The sequence below is a fragment of the Prunus avium genome, chromosome 2, assembly GCF_965620075.1.
Source record: "Prunus avium chromosome 2, drPruAviu1.hap1.1, whole genome shotgun sequence".
Lineage (NCBI taxonomy): Eukaryota > Viridiplantae > Streptophyta > Magnoliopsida > Rosales > Rosaceae > Prunus > Prunus avium.
The window spans coordinates 10727772-10737228 of NC_142285.1; the positions used below are offsets into that span (position 1 = coordinate 10727772).

At 37.1% G+C, this 9457-nt stretch overlaps 1 pseudogene across 1 annotated transcript; it reads left to right on the top strand.

The window, feature by feature from the left end:
- Positions 1-4671: 4671 nt before the first annotated feature.
- On the top strand, positions 4672-8580 carry LOC110774366 (ETHYLENE INSENSITIVE 3-like 1 protein pseudogene; annotated as a pseudogene). Its single transcript, XR_015833792.1, has 2 exons — positions 4672-4850; positions 5998-8580. The product of XR_015833792.1 is annotated as an ETHYLENE INSENSITIVE 3-like 1 protein pseudogene (transcript).
- Positions 8581-9457: the final 877 nt, after the last annotated feature.

Genomic DNA, 9457 nt, shown 5'->3' on the forward strand with positions numbered 1-9457 from the left:
GAACCCGAGTTGACGGAACCACTGACAGCGGATAGAATACTAGACTCACCAACTATACCGGCAGTGATGCCCTCACTGTCTTATGCAGACCTTTTGGCTTATGATGCTACTTTCCCCTCCTCTACTCCTACAGTACACAATCATGATATTCCTCCTGCTAGTATTCCTAAGGTAAGTCTAGAAAATCATATTAATACTAATAATTCTGCCATTAAACATATACCTGCTATACAAAATGACAGGGACATGTATCAATTACTCCTAAAGGATACCCTTAGGAAGCCTCCAGATAGGTACTCACCTGATAATTCTAAGCAGGAAAAATATCCAATTGCAAACTATGTTTCTACTCATCGACTTTCACCAGCTTGTGAGGCATTTGAGAATCAAATGTTTGCAATAACTATCCCTACTAAAGTACATGATGCATTGTGAGGTTCTAAATGGGATGATGCAATGACTGAAGACATGCGAGCTCTTGAGAAGAATCAAACATTGGAATTAGTATCGTTGCCAAAGGGGAAAAGCTAGTGGGATGCATATGGGTATTCACTATTAAACATAAACCGAATGGTATGGTGGACAAGTACAAGACCATATTAGTTGCAAGAGGATTTACTCAGACTTATGGTATTGACTATCAAGAAACATTGCACATGTGGCAAAGATAAATACTATACGAGTTTTACTATTACTAGTTGCAAATCTTGACTAGCCCTTGCAGCAGTATGATGTGAAGAATGTTTTCTTGTATGGTGATTTGTGTGAGGAATTTTATATGAGTATGGCACCTGGGTACAATGTTTTTGGTAAGATAGATTTGGTGTGCAAGTTGAAGAAGGCCTTGTATGGCTTGAAGTATTCTCTGAGAGTGTGGCTTGGGAGATTTAGCTTGGCCATGAAGAAGTATGGGTATAAGCAAAGTAATTCATATCATACTTTATTTCATAAAAGGCATAATGGTAAAGTAACTGCACTCATTATATATGTAGATGATATGATTGTGCAAGTGTGATGACATTGAAGAAACTGGAAAGCTAAAAACTTATTTGGCTTTTGAATTTGATATGAAAGACCTGGGAAGTTTAAAATATATTTTGGGTATTCCAAGCATGGTATATTTTTATCTCAAAGGAAATATGTTCTGGATTTATTGAAGGAAATTGGCATGTTGGATTGTAAGCCAGTGAATACACCTATTGAACAGAATCACAGCTTGGAAGAATCCCCATATTAGACACCAGCAAACAAGGAGAGATATCAGAGGTTGGTTTGTAGATTTATTTATCTGTCACATACAAGGCCTGACATTGCTTATGCAGTCAGTGTTGTGAGTCAATTTATGCATAATCCAAGTGACAATCATATGGATGAGGTTATGAGGATTCTACACTATTTAAAGTCTGCGCCAGGGAAAGGTCTTATGTTCTCTCAGCATGGACAGGTGGATATTGCAGGATATACAGACTCCGATTAGGGTGGGAAAAGAGTTAAACGAAGGTCTACTTCTAGCTACTTCACATTTGTGGGAGGTAATTTAGTTACTTGGCAAAGCAAGAAAAAAAAAAGTTGTAGCCTTATCTAGTGTAGATGCCGAATACAGGGCCATGACTAAAGGCATTTGTGAACTCTTATGGTTGCGAATACTCATGGGGGAATTGGGATTTGAGCCTAAAACTTCCATGAAGTTATATTTGTGATAATCATTGAGCAATTAAGATTGCAGAGAATCTGGTACAACATGATCGTACTAAACATGTGGAGATTGATCGTAATTTCACATATGAGAAGCTGGAGGAAGATATTATATAGATTCTGCATGTCAAGACTACTGAATAGCTGGCAGATATTCTGAGAAATGCAGTATCAAGTCCAGCGTTTCATGACTCACTTGTCAAGTTTGGCATTGGAGATATCTATGCGCCACCTTGAGCGGGAGTGTTGGCTCGAATTCTTCCTAGAATTAGGAGATAATTTTGTAATTAATTGTAATTCCCTTATTAGATGGGATTGTATTTATATTCCTAGTTGACTTATGTATATTTATAACCCTATAAATACCTCCTAGAGAGAAGAATAATAAAATATATAGATTATTCTTAGACCTATTTTGCGTTAATTGACCATTACACAATTTATAATGTAACTGCTCCTCCTCCTCTCTCATCTCTTGTTCCCCTTTTTTTTTGGGTTAGTGAATAAGTACCTTGGGGATTTTTGAATAAGAAGTCCCTTGTGGTGGTTTCTTCTAAGCCATGCTCAAATTGAACTTCACAACTACCTCTTTTCGGCTAATGCCTCAGTCAAATTCTTCTCCCAAAACCCTCCCTCTAAAAGTTTGCATATTCTCTAAATTTAATTATACATTGCATTTGAAGGAGTTTGCTAGAGTTTACCGAATTTTTTTCGCCATGATTGTTCGATTGGCATATTTGTGCATTGTTATCCGCAATTTAATAGATGGAAACCTTGTTTTATCCAAATCCATCACATGTTTTGCATTTGCCTGTAGGCTAGATGCAGTGGGTTTGACGGTGGCATAGCTTCAGGTGGTGACAGTAATGTTCATTTAGGTTTATAAGTTGTTTCAGGGGAGTGGTTTATGAAATTTCTGTCTGCTTTAGTTTTTTTATATATTAGTCTGTTAGTTTTATTGTTCTTTTGGGTTTGGTATTTTGAATCTCATAGTGATGTCTTACTTGCATTTTTGAAGGGTGTAATGAAGTTGCTCTTTGATTTCTGTGTGTAAGTGGTTTTTATTTTTTTAAAAGTTTTGTTTTACAAACTAAATCAATCTAACAAACTATTGCAAAGTATATTTCGTTTTCTCATCAAAACTGTTCCAAACCTTTCTGCAATGAAGTTTATCATGGGAAAATTTGCCCATTTTTTCTGGATATTTACTCAAATCTTCCACTCATCTTCTTTGTTTTGTTGCGTTTTTCTTTTTCTTTCTGAGAACGCAATCTTTAGTAAACGCCCAAAGACTGATAGAGAAACAGCAAGCGGCCCACAAGACAAGATTGACCACAGACCAAGAAGGTCAAGCCCAAATAGACTGCAGAATTCCTGTATGCAAAGGTGGAAAGAGGGAATAGAAAAAGGACAAAAAAAGAGAACAGTCAAGCACGTGGTTTTTGTTTTTACTTTTTATTTTTTAAAGGTTGTTAATGGTGGTTGACGGCCGTTAAGTAAATAAATAGAGGTAAATAAATAAGGGTAAATATGACCTCCCAATTTAGTTGTCTCATTCATACGTGGTATTAACCCAAATTAGGAATTTAAAGGTCAGCAAGGCTATTATAGTAAAATCCCGCTCCATTATGACTAAATATTATTATTTAAAGTAACATATCTAATTGGTCATTTGGACCGTCCAGGAAAGAGAGTTTTCCTTTCAGGTGCTTTTTTTCTATTCTCAGGTGCTTGTTTTCCATTTGAACGCTTTTTTTCCATTTATGCAATTGTTTTCCATTTCAGTGTTTGCTTTCTATTTAGGGCATGGATATTTATAACTCAAGTGGTTAAAAATATTCAATTTAATATTGGAAATCTTGTGTTAAAGTCTCTACTTAATATCACTCGTATGAAAAGAAAAGAAAAGCAGCCAATAAAGTCACTTTGGATTTATAAAGTCCGAGTATCATACCTAAAAAGCTTCAATCTTGCATAAACGGCTGGACGACGATTATCTAATTCGACAACGTATGTAGTAGATACGATCATGCTGCCATGCATGTGTGATTGTTTTTTTTTCTTACTTTTATTCTGAATTAATAAAAAGAGATGATTCAACGTTGATATACCTTTCAACATTTGGAAGATAAATACTTCTAGACAAATAGTTTTTTTTAACTTAGACAACATAAATGATACGTAATTATTGACGTAATATACGATTACGTAGAAGAAAATCTAATACTCATATTGCACGTATGTTACAACAAACGAATACTAAAATCATTAAAAACGTCTGATACGCTGTGTTAAACTCCATCACTGTGTGATTGTGATGAGTTTTCACATAATAATTTGCGGAATCCATAAATAATAGCTAAAAACTGCTTGATCGAACATAAAAATATCTATGAATTGACCAAAATGGTGGGATGTAACGCATGTTTGGTGAAGCAGCAGTGACTTCAGGTCGAGAAAAAGTGTAGAAGAAAAATCTCACGTCTTAACCTGAAGTGTCTTCTACACTTTTTCTCGACCTGAAGTCACTGCTGCTTCACCAAACATGCGTTACATCCCACCATTTTGGTCAATTCATAGATATTTTATGTTCGGTCAAGCAGTTTTTAGCTATTATTTATGGATTCCGCAAATTATTATGTGAAAACTCATCACAATCACACAGTGATGGAGTTTAACACAGCGTATCAGACGTTTTTAATGATTTTAGTATTCGTTTGTTGTAACATACGTGCAATATGAGTATTAGATTTTCTTCTACGTAATCGTATATTACGTCAATAATTACTTATCATTTATGTTGTCTAAGTTAAAAAAAGTGTAACCTTTTTAGTCTTCAATATCCAAACGCTAAAAAGGTTACCCACGTCTTAACCACGGTTAAAACGTCACCTAACCCAAGTTAAAGAGGCCACCTTCCAAATGAAAAAGTTACTGTTGCTTCATATCCTTCTTGTCCCTGCAAGCCCACCACCGTTCTTATCTTTTCTCTTCCATTTATAAAAAAAAAGCTCGGAAAACCCACTAATAAACTCTCTCTCTGTGTCTCTCTGTCTCTCTGTATCTCTGTCTCTCTCTTCTGACCAGAAAAAGAAAAAGAAAAAAAAACCTCTCTCTCTCTCCGAGCAATCAGAGAGTGCTGGAGGAGCTTGATGGTACCTTCATTTTCTGCTTCTTTTATTTAAAGTACTCGTTTCATTTCTTATTGTTCATGGCTGCTGAATTTTGTTAAAAAACATTTTTTTTTCTCAATCTTTTGATGTTTCATGGTTTTTGATGGTTGATCTGCTTGCTGTTTTGTATCTGATATGCATCACTGTCTGGAGTTGTTTTTCTTATTCATTTGTAAAAATTTGTAATAGTTTGTGTCTGCGTTTTGTTTGATATGCCTGTTGGTTTATGGTTTATATGTATATGTATGTTTTTTTTTTCTATATGATTTTTTATTTTAGCGTTTTTTTCTTTTAATTTCTTGTATTAGAATTCAGGTTTTGTATGTTTGGATCTGGATGGACTGATAGGTTTAGCCTTTTGATCCAAAAGATGGCTACCCTGAATTTCCGGATTTATATTGAATGATGAAAAAGAATTAATAAGTGAATTATGTTGCTTAGATAGGTGGAAAATTTGCTGTAAACCTGCGTTATAAGCTATAGCCGTTTGTGTAAACCAAAAACAATAAATTAAATAAAACCTGAAACTTGGTCCTGTCAATACTCAATGATAACATGTAATTGTGAAGCAAATGAATCTGAGTAACATGTAATTGTGAAGCAAATGAATCTGAGTAACATGTAATTGTGAAGAAAATGAATCTGAGTGTTCGTAGATCTGGGGGTGCTTGGCTCTGTTCTTTCTGCTTTAGTGGTTCACATTTGCAGGGTATTTACGTGTCACCTAAATTTGGTTTTTATAGCGATTATCTCATGTTGTTTGTGTTACTGATGGACACTTTTCTCTTTTTTCTCGGTTTTTCGAGAACCTCATCTTTTGTTGCTTTTAGTGACTTAGAGCCATGTGTTAGGATTTTGTTTTGTTTTGTTTTGAATGTGAAAATAAGGAAACCCATTGTGATCCTTTGTTGATTTCATCCATTTAATATATGGTGCTTTTGTAAGTGGTTCTGACTTGTTTAGCGTATTACTTTTTATGTTTGTAATTACTCGTAGTTATGAAATTATGTACCTTACCTTGTATTTTCTTTCACTAGATGAAAGTTATTATTGCTAGTTCAATGTACCTGATCTATGATATACTAATTGTGGGTTTAACTAACTTATTTGTTATTTATTTCATTGGCAGAATATTGAATTTCATTTACTCTTCGCGGTTGAGTATCCCTTATTGGGAAACCTTTGCTTCTAAAGTTTTGAAGCTAATACCTGTGCGCAAGATTGGAAATCTTTTAAAGAGTGAGCGAAGTGTGCAGAATCTGTCGTAGACTGCATTGATTACCCCTTCTTTTATATATATTTATATACCATAAATATATAATCGGGGTTGTTCTTCGTGCCGGTGCTAAATGGGGATCTTTGAGGAAATGGGTTTCTGTGGTGAGCTTGACTTTCTTTCGACTACCTCTGGGGAAGGCGACAGCGTCGACGCAGCTCCAGAGCATGAACCAGAGGCAACAGTAGAGGAGGATTATAGTGATGAAGAAATGGATGTTGACGAGCTTGAGAAGAGGATGTGGAGAGATCGAATGCTATTGAAGAAGCTGAAAGAACAAAATAAGGGAAAGGAAAGAGTTGACAACGCAAGGCAGCGTCAATCACAGGAGCAAGCTCGGAGGAAGAAGATGTCACGGGCACAAGACGGAATCCTGAAATATATGCTGAAAATGATGGAAGTTTGCAAAGCTCAGGGTTTCGTTTATGGGATTATCCCTGAAAAAGGAAAACCAGTGAGTGGCGCTTCTGACAATCTCCGAGCATGGTGGAAAGAAAAAGTAAGATTTGATCGTAATGGCCCAGCTGCAATTTCCAAGTATCAGGCAGATCATTCAATCCCTGGAAAGGATGAAGACTGGAGTGGAGTGGCATCAACTCCTCACACCTTGCAGGAGCTCCAAGACACCACTCTTGGTTCACTTTTGTCTGCTCTGATGCAACACTGTGATCCACCCCAAAGACGTTTCCCATTGGAGAAGGGTGTTGCCCCACCTTGGTGGCCTACTGGTAATGAGGTATGGTGGCCTCAATTGAATCTGCCCAAGGATCAGGGTCCTCCTCCATACAAGAAGCCTCATGATCTGAAGAAGGCGTGGAAGGTTGGCGTTCTCACGGCTGTGATAAAGCACATGTCACCAGATATTGCCAAGATCCGCAAGCTTGTTCGTCAGTCTAAATGTCTGCAGGACAAAATGACTGCTAAGGAGAGCGCCACTTGGCTAGCCATTATAAACCAGGAGGAAGCTTTGGCCCGGAGTTTGTATCCTGATAGATGTCCTCCTCTATTGACTGGTGGTAGTGGCTCTTTCGCGATCAGTGGAACCAGTGATTATGATGTTGAAGGGATTGATGATGAACAAAATGTTGAAATAGAGGATTGCAAACCTCATGTTAATCACTTCAACATTGGTACTGCTGGACAAAGAGATAGGCCGGTACAGCAGATTAAGGGAGAGCTCATTGAGATCAACTCGGATTTTGGTCAAAAGAGGAAGCAGCTGGATGAAGAGCCACCAGTTATGCTAAATCCGAACATTTACACCTGCGAATACCCCCAATGCCCATATCATGATTATCGTCTAGCTTTTCTTGACATAACTGCAAGAAACAATCACCAGTTGAATTGTGCATACCGGAGTAATTCTTTACAAGTGTTTGGAATGTCCAGCTTTCAACTTAACAATGAAAAATCTGCGGTCTTCTCTCTACCCCTTGGTCAACCAACACAAGCTGTTCAACAACCAGTGAGCCAGGCAGGTAGTTTTAATGCTTCAGGATTTGGACTGGCCGATGATGGACAGAAAATGATATCTGAGCTTATGTCACTTTATGATAGTAATATTCAGCAGAACAAGAACTCCAATCCTGGAAACCTCAATGTTGTAGAAGGCCACAACCAGCAGCAGGCGGAATTTCGTTTTGCAATGAATGATAATTTCTTTGGTCAAGGGGTGGATATGGGACGCAACATGTCTGAACCGACCCCCATTCCTGTGGATATGGGATGCAACATGTCTGAAACAACCCCCATGCCTATGCATCGTCAAGCTTTCCCATCCACGGAAGTTCAGTTTGATCAGTGCACAATATTTGATTCTCCATTTGGTGACAATCCCAATGATACTGTTGACCTAAGATTTGACTCCCCACTTCACTTGGCACCAGCTGACTATAATGTTCTGGACCCGCCAAAGCAAGATGCATCCTTTTGGTTCCCATGAAGTTGGGTTTTTCCTGTACTGACTGCTCCAATACATGTGTTGGAGGGAGGGTGGTGAAAGCTATCTTCAAACAGTTGTGGACTGAGTAGGTGAAGCTTCCTTTTAAGTTTAGTTGCTCATTTTATCTTTCAGACTTGTTTAGATGTTTATATTGACTGCTCCAATCTATGTGTGGGCAGTTTACACAGTTCTGGAAGCATTAGGTGAAGCTTCTTTTTATGTTTAGTTCATTTTATCTGTTTGACTTGTTAGATGTTTATAACCCTCAACAACTTGGGGGTTCTCTTGCTGCAACCTTCTCATCTGAGTATAAGGTTATCTAGTTGCAGTATTGAGTAGGGCCAATAAAGGACCGGAAAACCCCAAATGTGAGTTTCAGTACTTTTGTTGAATGTTAGAAAACATTTTCCGGTTTCCGGTTTAAATGTTGGCATATAGGTTATGCAATGTATACAGAGACATCTATATATGTGGTGGTTTGATATATTTAGCTACCCTTTGCTTGTTTCCTTGGCTAGTTTGCAGAGATTGGTTTCAACTGTTCTTGCTATCAACAACACTCATTCTGATTTATTCTATGAATCTTATGCCGTTGCTTTCGTACTTCCTTACGATAAAGCTGAAATAGGAAAATTAGTATTAATCTTCTTGCATAAGAGTGCTCAGGTTGCAGCAAAGGGCTTGTAGCTCAAGTAGTTAAAAATCATTTACCCTTGACCCGAGGTCCTACATTCAAAATAAATAAATAAAGTGCCCAAGGTGCATAGTGTGCTAGTTGAAGTGATATGCATGGAGACCTGGCAGAGACAGAATGGTTGGAAGAAAGGAGATTCCAAGACCAAATTGAAATTCAAAGAGCAGTTAGGCTTGGGTCAAAGTTAGGCAAGTTTTTCTCAAAGTAGTTTGTCATTCTTCAACATATAATAACAGGGGATGGTAATAATAATTGGAAAAGTTTTTGACTCAGTCTCAAGACTTTCAACAATTCTTTTTAAGGTATGTTCAAGTCCCATACGCATAGAAAAGTGTTCATACTTCAACTGTAGAAGAAAAACGCGCTTTAGCAATCAAATTCACTCGTCGTATCCCAAAACCAAAAACAAAACAAAAAACAAAGAACAAAACAGAAACAAAAACAAAACAAAAAACAAAGAAAAGGAAAGAAGAAAAAAAACAGAAACAAGAAGAAAATTTATGTAGAATGAAAAGGGCTTATTCTGAATGAATGCTTGAAATTTGGACGCATCCCTGTTGACCAAAAACTAACAAGTAAACTACATAAACACAAAAAAAAAAACACAAAAAAACTAGTAAACTACATGGGGTAGTAATCCACAAAAACTTAAAACTAGGGAGATCAAAATGGGACTT